The following is a 10,750-nucleotide window of genomic DNA, read 5'->3' as shown; positions in this document are numbered from 1 at the left end:
AACCCACTGACTGTTGACTGGGGGTGTCAGATGTCACTTGTGATGAAGTGGATAACTGTGTTAACCAATCGAGGACGGCAGATGGGTTGCTGGTCGAGACAAGACCCCTAGCTGATACCTGGAGCTCAGGCCTCTCGTTTCAACTCCTGCTGCCACTCGCCCCTAGTCTGCTGTGACCTCTGCCTGATGATTTAGGCCTCTGCCACTCCTCTGTGCACATGCTGGTACTTCTCTGCTTGACATACTTAGTGTGTATTAGGGGAGGACAATGCGCTCTACTATGCTTAAAACAGTATTTGTCTACAACACCAGCAGGTGCATACTTTTGGCTGGCCTTTCACAGTATCTAGGCCCTTAAGACTTTAACAGGAACAAAATAGTGCACCACTTAGAAGTCCATATGTGGTATGCACTTATGAGGGGAGGACAATGCGCTCCAGGACGTTTAAAACAGTATTTGTGTACAACACCAGCAGTACACACCAGTGCTACAGCACACAGTCGCTGTGTACTACACCCAAAATTGCACTTTCTCTCTTAATCTCACTCCCTTCCCTATCAGTGCTTATAGGCTGGCTTTGGGCTTGAGGTGAATCGCTGCTGTAAAAAAGCTTTTCTGTGTAACACACTGCTCTCTGTCCCTCTCTGTAATAGAATGCTGATGCAACTGGGAGGTGAATCTCTGTGTAAAAATGCTTTTCTGTCCAACACACAGCGCTAAAGTGACTGGCCGCAAGATGGCTGCCAATTACATAGGGCTGTGAAATCACAGGGGTGATTGGCTGCTGATAGGCTGCATGCTGCATGTGATTCAGAGTCATCCTGCCTACCCTTGTTCCCGCCTTCCCAGGATTCCTTGCCCCATGTCCTCACATGTGGATCCGTCATTTTATATGCCCTAGAGCAGGGGTCCTCAAACTACGGCCCGCGGGCCACATACGGCCCGCGGAGCGCATTTACCCGGCCCGCCGGGTGTTTTTGCCTTAGGACATCCCTGTGTTCGGAAAGATGCTTTCGGAACACAAGGATGCCTCTGTGAAGTCCCTGCGGCCCGCGTTTACTTTAAAAACGCGGGGACCATCGGAAGCAGGCACACGCAGCGACGTCACTGACGTCCCATGCGTGCGCCCATGGCAACCGAGCAGCGGAGAAGAAGCAAGGATGCGCGCGCTGGTAGTAGGTAAGTGTTTACCAGCGGCCCGTCCTTTCGGTGTTCTGACCACCGATCCTCCGGTCCTACTATGGCCGGACCCGAGGAGCGGTGATCGGAACACTGAAATGGGGCAGTACACAGGCATACAGCCTCCAGCCATACTTTATGGCTGGAGGCTGTATGCCTGTGGGGAACATACTGCCAACATAATTTGGGGGACTATACTGCCAGCCTAATGTGGGGGAACATACTGCACCTAATGTGGGGGACTATACTGCACCTAATGTGGGGGACTATACTGCACCTAATGTGGGGGACTATACTGCACCTAATGTGGGGGAACTATACTGCACCTAATGTGGGGGAACATACTGCACCTAATGTGGGGGAACTATACTGCACCTAATGTGGGGGACTATATTGCACCTAATGTGGGGGAACTATACTGCCAACCTAATGTGGGGGACTATACTGCACCTAATGTGGGGGAAGTATACTGCCAACGTAATTTGGGGGACTATACTGCACCTAATGTGGGGGAACTATACTGCACCAAATGTGGGGGAACTATACTGCACCTAATGTGGGGGAGCTATACTGCACCTAATGTGGGGGAACTATACTGCACCTAATGTGGGGGAACTATACTGCCAACCTAATGTGGGGGACTATACTACACCTAATGTGGGGGACTATACTGCACCTAATGTGGGGGAACTATACTGCCAACGTAATTTGGGGGACTATACTGCACCTAATGTGGGGAACTATACTGCACCTAATGGGGGGGGGACTATACTGCACCTAATGTGGGGGACTATACTGCACCTAATGTGGGGAACTATACTGCCAGCCTAATGTGGGGGAACATACTGCACCTAATGTGGGGAACTATACTGCACCTAATGTGGGGGACTATACTGCACCTAATGTGGGGAACTATACTGCCAGCCTAATGTGGGGAACTATACTGCCAGCCTAATGTGGGGGAACATACTGCACCTAATGTGGGGGAACATACTGCCAGCCAAATGTGGGGGACTATACTGCCAACGTAATTTGGGGGACTATACTGCCAGCCTAATGTGGGGGACTATATTGCACCTAATGTGGGGGAACTATACTGCCAACGTAATTTGGGGGACTATACTGCCAGCCTAATGTGGGGGACTATACTGCACCTAATGTGGGGGACTATATTGCACCTAATGTGGGGGAACTATACTGCCAACCTAATGTGGGGGACTATACTGCACCTAATGTGGGGGAACTATACTGCCAACGTAATTTGGGGGACTATACTGCACCTAATGTGGGGGAACTATACTGCACCTAATGTTGGGGAACATACTGCACCTAATGTGGGGGAACTATACTGCCAACCTACTGTGGGGGACTATACTGCACCTAATGTGGGGGAACTATACTGCCAACGTAATTTGGGGGACTATACTGCACCTAATGTGGGGAACTATACTGCCAGGCTAATGTGGGGGACTATACTGCACCTAATGTGGGGGACTATATTGCACCTAATGTGGGGGAACTATACTGCCAGCCTAATGTGGGGGACTATATTGCACCTAATGTGGGGAAACATACTGCAAACGTAATGGGGGGGGACTATACTGCACCTAATGTGGGGGAACTATACTGCCAGCTTAATGTGGGGGACTATATTGCACCTAATGTGGGGGAACTATACTGCCAGCCTAATGTGGGGGACTATATTGCACCTAATGTGGGGGAACTACAACCTAATGTGGGTGAACTATACTGCACCTAATGTGGGGGGGGGGGGGGAACTACAACCTAATGTAGGGGAACTACTACCTAATGTGGGGGAATTGTACTGCACCTAATGTGGGGAGCTATACTGCACCTAATGTGGGGGAATTGTACTGCACCTAATGTGGGGAACTGTACTGCACCTAATGTGGGGGAATTGTACTGCACCTAATGTGGGGGAATTGTACTGCACCTAATGTGGGGGAATTGTACTGCACCTAATGTAGGGGAATTGTACTGCACCTAATGTGGGGGAATTGTACTGCACCTAATGTGGGGGAACTGTACTGCCAACCCTAATGTGGGGGAACTGTATTGCCAACCCTAATGTGGGGGAACTACAACCTAATGTGGGGGGATCTATACTGCCAACCTAATGTGGGGGGAACTGTGCTGTGTACTTAAAGTGGTAGTCCACTAATAAGATATATAAGTGTGCATAGAAATTTATTCATGTTTTGTTATCTATAGTCCGGCCCTCCAACGGTCTGAGGGACCGTGAACTGGCCCCCCGTTTAAAAAGTTTGAGGACCCCTGCCCTAGAGCCTGGACTGCACTAAGTGGAGTTTAATGAAGCAACCTTATTTGCATTTGTTGCAAATTAATTTTTTTCTGAAATTTGTACTGTACAACTTAATATCTTCACCATCCCTGGGGGAAAAAATGTCCCCCGGGGATGGTGAGGATAACAATTTTAGGATATATATTGCGTTGTCAAGCGTTATATATCCTAAATTCTGCTGATTGGTTCCCCTTAACCTTATTAACAAAAAATAAATCTTTACACCAGAAAAACTGCTCAAAATTCTTGGCCACTAGGTGTCTCACTGCAATATGTTGTCCACTGACTTGTTGAAGGGATTTTGTCTATAGAAAGTACTAGATCAGGACATACTACAGGAAGTGAGTGCTGTGTACTGGCAATTTGAGCCAGTCTGTCTGCTGAAGATAATCAAAACTGTTCCTTCAAGGTAAATCAAGGCTTCCTTCTCATCTCTCACTACTCTTGAAGCTTAGGGCAGCTGTCCCTTTTGTAAATAACTGTGTATTTACTAAGTCCACAGTGCTGCAGTGTAATCTCCCCCTCCCTTTAGCTTGGCACTCAAGAAATAGAAGAGGGGCAACATGTGTCATTATATTCAGATCATACAGTAATTCACAAGGTTCCCAGTTCCTTCAGTAGCCCATAATATAATAGAGGTACTGCCATCTCCACAAGCCAGATACTGCCTTGTGTTCCGGTTAGGTAGATGATACGGAAAGTCCAGGGAAACAATGGATGCAGTGGTCTCTACTGTCCAGCGGGAGCACACTGAACTATGACATGATCTGAGGAAGCGCTGGAATTATCGATGCCAAACACAATGGGGAAGATTTATCAAAACCTGTCCAGGGGAAAAGTTGCTGAGTTGCCCATAGCAACCAGATTGCTTCTTTTATTTTTCAGAGGCCTTTTAAAAAATGAAAGAAGCTATTTGATTGGTTGCTATGGGAAACTCAGCAACTTTTCCTCTGGTCAGATTTTTATGAATCTCCCCCAATATCCATGCCTATTTTATTCATGTATAAGTGAATTCTGTGCAATAATTGCCCCCTGAAATGAAATGGACGAGAAATAGTTATGCACCACGGAGGGGGCTCTAAGGTGCTCAATAACATCAGTGTGAGCACATCCTTGTTACCACTATGGAGGGTTAATCGAACAGAAGCAGGTAGTTTTTTTGAAATCTTTTTAAATGACAGGTACACTTTATAGGATCTCCTGCTAATAATGTCTTGTTGCCAAAAATCACAGGATGCCTTAAAGGGGTACTTTGCCTCTGGACAACTTTTCCCCTTATCCCCAGCTGTGGTCGCTCATCACGCCCCCTCCCGTAGACGATCACGGCCGCCCAAACCCAGCTTTCTAAACAAAAATGTTCAAAATGCCAGGGTGCTGCTCGGAGATAGGGGATATGATGTCCAGGGATGGAGTATCCCTTTAAGAGTGGTCTTCTAGGGTACATGCCATGAAGAATCAGATCTGTCATGGTAGCCTGAGGGGAGCCTACATAATGTCAATATTTGATAGAGGGACTGGTCATATTCCACTTATATGATTATTTCAAAGTTTTTGAATATATGATCGGTGTGTCTTTGGTTCCCTTGGCGAATGATAATCTAGTAACTTAATGCTGTATAGTTAACTACCATAAAGATAAGAACTGACATCTGTATAGTGATAATATGAAAGTCATGGAGAACATGTTCATCATAAAAGACCAGCCATTTCATGGTAAAATAGCATTTTTACAGATAGTAATCCTGCAAAGGTTAAAGTCTATACAAGGCTGTAAAGGCTCTCTTTAAGAAGTTGGACATTACAGATATGTTGTACCTAACGCAGGGCCTAAAGGGCACTGTATAGCACAGAGATTCAGTCTTTACTGATCACTAAATCAAGTCTTTGCTAATTTTTTCTATTGGAGCCTTATCCAGCAGACCAAAGCGATGCCCGAGCCTTACTATTTGATGTGGAAGGCCATGTAGAAATTCCAGATATTGCTCAGTTTACCTTTCATTTGCCTCTTATACTCTGTAGTACACAATACGTCAATAATGTTGCTACAACAAAGATAGTTGCAGCCAAGCAATGGCATTTGAGACCCGCCTTACAGTTGTGGAATCAATGCTCTAAAACATTGTGTTATACACTGACCCTTAGGCCCTGCACATGGGTTTTCAGCAACTCTCCAATCATTACCCTAAAAGTCAGTAACATACAAGTACCTGTATATTTCGAGCAGACCTGTAAGCAGGATTTTGGTGTATAAACCAAGCTCTTGGCTGTATATGGCTTCTGACCCTTAACCCCTTCATGACCCGGCGAGTTTTGATTTATGGCTTATGTTTTTTTCCTCCACACCTTCTAAGACCCATAACTTTTTTATTTTTCCACTGACAAAGTTGTATTAGAGCTTTTTTTTTTTTTGTGGAACAAATTGTCCTTTTCATTGGCATACGCTATTTCATCATATAATGTATTATGAAGCCCCAAAAAAATTGAATTATGAAATTTCGTAATTTTGTGGTGCAATAATTATTTTTTTTTAATTCACAATATGACATTTTTTTTGTTAGGGTTTATTTTTTGGAGCTATGTTAGGGTTTATTTTTTGTGCCATGAGCTGTAGTTTTCTGGCTTTTTGATCCATTTTTATTCAATTTTTTGTGGGATGTGATGTGATAAAAAAAAGCTATTTTGTCATTTACACATTTTTGGCCCCCTAGGGACCTATCATAAGCCATCAGTAGATGGCTTACATATATCAATGCAATGCTATTGCATTACATTGATCCATGTAATTGGCACTCGATTGCTAAGGGCTGCCTAAGGAGCATAGGTGAGAATCCGGGCTTCCGCAACAACCCATCAGCACCCTGTGATTACATCACAGAGCTGCAGATGGGTCCACAAGACACCATGGATTACTGGCATTTAATTTGATCATGACATTTAACCATTTTAATGATGGGCATTGGCGTGATCTCCGATGTCCTTCATTACCTGCAGATGTTGGCTGCTGATAGCAACGGGCATCTGCTGGTTATGACGTGACCTGACGAGCAAGCCTGTGCCATATTGCCCTCACCCGTCCAATGATGTACGTCATGGATTGGGAAGAGATTTATCTGTGCATAATTTAGTTTTGCACAACTCAAATAGAAAGGAGAAAATGGAGCACTCACCTTGAATCCTTGCTAGTTGATCTGATGTACGTTCCTGCTGTACCTGCCCTACTCTCTGCATGGAGATGTTTTTTTATGTCCATTTGTATGGCATAAAGACTATAGCAAGAATTCCCTGGTCAGTGCTCCATTTTCTTCTATCTGTTTGAATTGTGTGTACATGAAGCTTTTTTCTACGGTGTGAAGCACCACTGAGGGAAGCTGAATCGCTTTCACCCCAGCCAAGCTGATAATGCATCAGTGTGAACCTGTTTAATACATGGGCAGTGCTGCGTATTAGCTACTTATGGAACTGAGTAATTTTGTTTTGATAATTGACCCTTCCAATTTCAAGAAATGTTTTTTTATTGATATGCAAATTAGGCCATAAAAGGCCACTTGTTAGCAATGCCTCTCTGGACACTTGTGACTCCCTCTACCACTTTGACAGCCATTAGGTTGTATTGTTACCTCCACCCTTCACGTGATGCATGTGAAGTAATGTTGTCTTCTGTGGCGCGCAGGGTTGCAATGTAGGGCAACCACCAAAGTTTAGATTGTGGTGTGCCACGGGGTGTGAGGTGAAGTGTAAGGGCAGATGTGTTGCCCAGGTGTAGATTGTATTAACCCCTTTGTGTTCGTGGTGCCAAGGCGTGGTTTGCCTATGTAACCACCCAAAGGTAGCACCGCTAGTCCTAGGTTAGGCAGGGCAACTAATAGTCCATGGCCAGGTTGAAGTTAACGGTAGTTTTTACTGAGGTAGACAGATGGTACAGTCCATACAGTTCGGCCAGGATCCTAGAGAGAGGACCAGTAACACGGGGGACCTTGCAGCTTGCTGGGACTTGCAGTGACTTGACAGACTATTGACTGGCTGCAATTTAGGTTAAGGCCTCCAGATGTGCTGGACACTGACCCTAAGACATCTGGACTGGACTGAACCTCAGCAGGAAAGAATCACAAGAGAGCGATTGCAACTCCTCCCTATCTTATAAAGGGGGGCTGTGCAAAGAGCCCATAGGCTACCTGCGGGTCACCTGGTGCTCTCTGAGTAACAAACATATGACTTAAACATGTGATAAACATCATGTGACTACAATCATGTGACCAACGCCAAAGGTCCTTTACACTTAATATACAACCTATTCACATTATGGAGGAACACTGCAGGAGAGCCCTGAGGATGTACAGGGACTCAACCTGACAGGACTGTTGGAGCATATCCCTTACTTGGACAAAACACTTCCTCCTGGCTTTCTCTTAAGCTGTTTTGTGCTGACAAAGCATGCAAATGCAGAACATGCTTTGAGGCCACCAGGAGAAGTGAATAATCATTATTAGGTTAAGACGTGTTTATTAAAGTAAAATAAACAAGGCCTATATATAATATATGTGTATATCTAAAAAAAAAAAATAAAAAAAAAATAAACAGACCCACCTAAGTGAGCCTTTTAGAATATAGACATCCAAAGATTAGACGAATTACATACATTTTAACTATGCCTGACATATGGTACCCTAAAAGGGATCACATCAGCTGTGCTCAATAAGAATAATCAAAATATACATAGCTATAAATCAATTGTTTAAAGACTAAATAATAATCATAAAAGTTCATAAGGAACTATAGAGAAGATGTATATATACATGTACATATAAAGAAATCCAGTAGTAATTCTAATCACTAAGTAAGACATCGTGTGCATATATACAATTGAATAGTACAGAGCCTATAACATATTCAAATTCAGTTATACCAAAAAGACTCCACCAAATTCTCTGAGTCATCGTCAAGAGTCCAGTGGCATCACTCATTGTATTTGTGCAATTATTGATACATACATGTGGCATACTGATTTTCTGTCTAATGGCTATTTATATTGACGTGTTCATCGTACTGTTTTGATCCATGCTCCAGGAGGGAGAGAGTCTGGCCCCCTTCAGTGTTTGTTTTGGTGTTCCTCGTAAAGGACATCTTTTATGTGATTTTAGCTTGTTTTTTGTATGTGATGGCAATTATTCAATAAACTTGATATGTTTATAGCATTATTGACTTCTATCTACTCTTTTTGGGTGTGCAGTACATTACAGTGATAGCCCCCTTTTTTTTCTTGTTTTGTAAACATTACTGTGCATGCGCCACCACATTATTTCACATTTTGAAAACAAGGTACAGATGCTGGCACTGGTGAACACGCTATATATAGCGGTTCTGGGTACACTCGGCTAGTGCAGCGATGCGGCAGCAACTCCTGTGACTATGAACTTCACCAGGTGCACAACCCGCATAGAGATACGGCAATCTCAACAATGCAAAAGAAAGAAATCAAGTGGGGCACTCACGGTACTTCGTTCAATGCAGGTTTCTTTATTCAGGTAGCAGATGGGCACATATTCCGGTGGGGTGCCAGGAGCGAGTGTGTGCCTTTTGGCTAAGATCAAGTGTAGTATCTGTTCTTATCAGTTTCATGCTGGTGGCAGGCGACGCCAGTGTGGAGCTGTTGGGGATGGGTGCTGCATGGTAGGAAGCAGGTGTACCAGGGCATTCCGGGGCTGGTTCTGAGGAATCAGCCCGACGGCTGCCCCGATGTGACCTGCTCCCTCCGGGTCTCACCATGAGGCTGAGGGTCTAGAGCTGAGGTACCTTTGTGCCTCGGGGAGTGGTTACCCCGAGGTGCCAAAACTCACTGGGTGTACTGGCTCACTGAGGGGAAGCACGGGCACCATAATCTCTTCACCTTGTGGCACTCACCACTTGATTCCTGGCCTTCTGGCTAGGATCAGAGAAATTTTTATAGATTCCTCCGGATGTCCGGGCAGTATATCTGCACACATTCACTTATTTCTTTCTTTTTGTCTCACTGTGTCACTTTTTGCGTGTTGTGTGTCCACTGGATTTGTCAGAATGCGGTAGCCCTTCTGGGTGTCCCTCCTGGCGGTCTAGGGGAGGTGTGTTTGGCCATTAGGTTCCGCACCTCCCTGCAAACACCACGGGTACTCCTGCTTTGGCAGGGTACCTACCGTTATCGGCTCTGCGAGCAGATACCTTGGCTAACACCAAGGGGAATGCCGGAAGCATTTGTGGTCCCTTAGTAGCTTTGGCGAAAAGGGACATCAAACCTGGAACCTCGCAGGTACCTTTTGGTCCGGACGTGAAGGGTATGGTTTGTATGGGGGGAATATGTGTCCATCTGCTACATGAATAAAGAAACCTGCATTGAACGAAGTACCGTGAGTGCCCCCGTGAATTCTTACTTTTGCATTATTTCACATTGCTTGCACAGAATTTCATGTGAGAAGCAGGGGGGGGGGGGGGGGCAACAGTATTGGCAAGGGGCTGTCAATGGAAGTATTGGTGGAGGTTATAAGCGGCCCTAGAGGTGCTGCTAACAAGTGGATAAGAGGAACTTTGCTAGGCTTTAGTGGGCCTTGGCAATGCCCCAGGGCTTTCAATGCTAATTTGCATGCCAATTAAAAGCATAATGTGTCAGAGTGGTAAATTATCAAAACAATGGTATGCGCAGATTAAAGATCAGAATACCTACACAACCATGGCCTTAGTTTATAGACTGAAAACCATGCTGACAGGTCTTTTTTTTATATTTTTTTTGTTCTACTTCTTGGCTGTTCTATAGCATAGCTTAATTAGGGCACAGCTGTGATCTTTGACTATTTTGACAGGTTTAAGTCACAAGACCTGAAAAGGATTTAATGGACAGTATACATTCTATGGCTACACTACAGCATTTATTCCCCAGCAGCTTGTAGACAGGTACCAGGACAGTGAGCCATGGTGTTTGACCTGTGGCATGACACTAACTTCCACAATCTCACTTCTGTAGCAGAGTTACTACTACCCAGCTGTTTCAGATAAAGGGGGTACTCAAATCAACTGGTGCCGGAAATTTACAGGTAAAGGGGAGATTTAGAAAGCTATTTAGAAGTTTTTGTTGGCTTGCATTTGGTGCATAAAATGTGGCATGTGCGCATAAGCACTTTTCTATGCGACTTTTCTGTTTTTTTTAGAAGTGTGGGGCAAATTGTGCAAACTCCTTTTCTTGAGGCATTTAAATTTTAACTTGCAGTGGAAACTGCGAATGT

The 10,750-nt window shown here is 44.7% G+C and overlaps 1 pseudogene; it reads left to right on the top strand.

Annotated features, from left to right (window-relative positions):
• The first annotated feature begins 9,061 nt into the window (after positions 1-9,061).
• Positions 9,062-9,152, top strand: LOC130345103 (U2 spliceosomal RNA; annotated as a pseudogene).
• The last annotated feature ends 1,598 nt before the right edge of the window (positions 9,153-10,750 follow it).

Source organism: Hyla sarda, chromosome 1 (genome assembly GCF_029499605.1).
Source record: "Hyla sarda isolate aHylSar1 chromosome 1, aHylSar1.hap1, whole genome shotgun sequence".
NCBI classification, from domain to species: Eukaryota; Metazoa; Chordata; class Amphibia; order Anura; family Hylidae; genus Hyla; species Hyla sarda.
Note: the sequence above shows the minus strand (reverse complement) of the source record. Positions and strands in the feature narration are given on the sequence as shown.